The sequence below is a fragment of the Alosa pseudoharengus genome, unplaced genomic scaffold (genome assembly GCF_046254945.1).
Source record: "Alosa pseudoharengus isolate Yale_2024_CS ecotype anadromous, Long Island Sound unplaced genomic scaffold, YU_APseudo_1.1 YU_APseudo_1.1_scf_5, whole genome shotgun sequence".
Classification (NCBI taxonomy): domain Eukaryota; kingdom Metazoa; phylum Chordata; class Actinopteri; order Clupeiformes; family Clupeidae; genus Alosa; species Alosa pseudoharengus.
Genome location: NW_027468837.1, coordinates 37,499,854 through 37,502,353, shown reverse-complemented (window position 1 = coordinate 37,502,353; position 2,500 = coordinate 37,499,854). Strand labels below are relative to the sequence as shown.

The 2,500-nt window shown below is 45.4% G+C and overlaps 1 protein-coding gene across 1 annotated transcript in view; it reads right to left on the bottom strand.

Annotated features, from left to right (window-relative positions):
- The window catches only part of rassf5 (Ras association domain family member 5), an 82,033-nt gene that overhangs the window by 24,217 nt on the left and 55,316 nt on the right, over nucleotides 1-2,500 (bottom strand). The window lies entirely within an intron of this gene.

The window sequence follows — 2,500 nt, the reverse complement described above, 5'->3', positions numbered from 1 at the left end:
CACACACACATGGATGCATTCACATGCAATTAAGTACATTAATTCATACATGCACAGAGCAAACACACACACACACACACACTCCCAAACACACACAGTCTCACGCCTCATTATAATATAGAGTAGTTCTTTGATGATGCAGATGTGTGAACTTGCTTTTCTGTGTGAATGGTGTTAATTATGGGAGGTGATAGGTTGATTTTCTCTCTCTCTGTGTCTCTCTGTCTGTCTGTCTGTCTTTCTCTCTCTCTCTCTCTGTGTCTCTCTGTGTCTGTCTGTCTGTCTGTCTTTCTCTCTCTCTATTTGTCTCTCTCACACACACAAACACTGCTTCAAAGCTCTCCTCCATGTCATTGAGATGTGTGTGTGTGTGTGTGTGTGTGTGTGTGTGTGTGTGTGTGTGTGTGTTTGTGTGTGTGTGTGTGTGTTGCCTGTGGAAAGAGGGTGATGGCTTTTCTGTATGAATTATTTCCAGTGCCTGGCACCCGATCCACCAGATTAAAGGACTGACAAGTGCCCTCAGCCTGCTGCCTGAGAGAGAGGGGGGGGGGGGGGGAGGAGAGAGAGAGAGAGGGAAAGAGAGGGGGGGGTGGGAGGAGAGAGAGAGAGGGGGGGGGGGGGGCTACCGGCTACCATTGTAACAGTACCATGGATGTCAGCAGGACTTCTGCTACAGGAACCCACTGCTAACTGTTAATGCTTACAGCTTACTGTGCCACTAGCTAACTGTGCCACTAGCTTACTGTGCCACTAGCTTACTGTGCCATTGCTAACTGTGCCACTAGCTTACTGTGCCACTAGCTTACTGTGCCATTGCTAACTGTGCCATTGCTAACTGTGCCACTAGCTTACTGTGCCACTAGCTTACTGTGCCATTGCTAACTGTGCCACTAGCTAACTGTGCCACTAGCTTACTGTGCCACTAGCTTACTGTGCCATTGCTAACTGCGCCACTAGCTTACTGTGCCACTAGCTTACTGTGCCATTGCTAACTGTGCCACTAGCTTACTGTGCCATTGCTAACTGTGCCACTAGCTAACTGTGTCATTGCTAACTGTGCCACTAGCTTACTGTGCCACTAGCTTACTGTGCCATTGCTAACTGTGCCACTAGCTTACTGTGCCACTAGCTTACTGTGCCATTGCTAACTGTGCCACTAGCTTACTGTGCCATTGCTAACTGTGCCACTAGCTAACTGTGCCATTGCTAACTGTGCCACTAGCTTACTGTGCCACTAGCTTACTGTGCCACTAGCTTACTGTGCCATTGCTAACTGTGCCACTAGCTTACTGTGCCACTAGCTTACTGTGCCACTAGCTTACTGTGCCATTGCTAACTGTGCCACTAGCTTACTGTGCCATTGCTAACTGTGCCACTAGCTAACTGTGCCATTGCTAACTGTGCCACTAGCTTACTGTGCCATTGCTAACTGTGCCACTAGCTTACTGTGCCACTAGCTTACTGTGCCATTGCTAACTGTGCCACTAGCTTACTGTGCCACTAGCTTGCTGTGCCATTGCTAACTGTGCCACTAGCTTACTGTGCCATTGCTAACTGTGCCACTAGCTAACTGTGCCATTGCTAACTGTGCCACTAGCTTACTGTGCCATTGCTAACTGTGCCACTAGCTTACTGTGCCACTAGCTTACTGTGCCATTGCTAACTGTGCCACTAGCTTACTGTGCCACTAGCTTACTGTGCCACTAGCTTACTGTGCCATTGCTAACTGTGCCACTAGCTTACTGTGCCATTGCTAACTGTGCCACTAGCTAACTGTGCCACTAGCTTACTGTGCCAAGAGATGCATAGCTCAGATGTTTCAGATGTTTCTGTGTAATTGTCACATTAACTACAATACATATTTAAAGTACATCTCATCTTTGACAACAAAGAAACAATTAAGATATGAATCTGAAAACATATAAATGTATGTATAGGCTATGTATAAGATAGCAGAGGAGGCTCCTTCATTGAGGAAAGGGAGGAACACCCTCCCTAAAATTTCAAAGAAAAATAAAAAATATATAAAGTGAATTACTAATCTGATAAATTACTATTAATATTACTATTTTTAACACTTTGAATGAACAAAATTGTTCCCCTAGGTCAAAATGCCAACAGCACCCCCTATCGCTATTGAAAATTACTGTATGGAGGAGCTTCCTCCTCAAGGCCCTCATTGAAGTCCATTATAAACGCCTCGGACCCCAGCGGCTCGTGAATCACGTCGTTTTCAATGGCCAAGGGAGGAAGCTCCTCCGTACAGTAATTTTCAATTGCGATAGGGGGTGCTGTTTTTAGCGGCAACGGTTCAAGAACGTTATCTGCAGTCTACGAATCTTATGTTGAACGGAAAGCTTGTTTGTTGTTTGCTCGTGAAATAAACTGTACAATGGAATCAGAGGACAATCTCAAATATTGTATACATTCAAATACACTGCGAATACACTGATGTATGATGAATGTTTATCAAAGCAGGAAGACCAGCTCCAAAAATTCA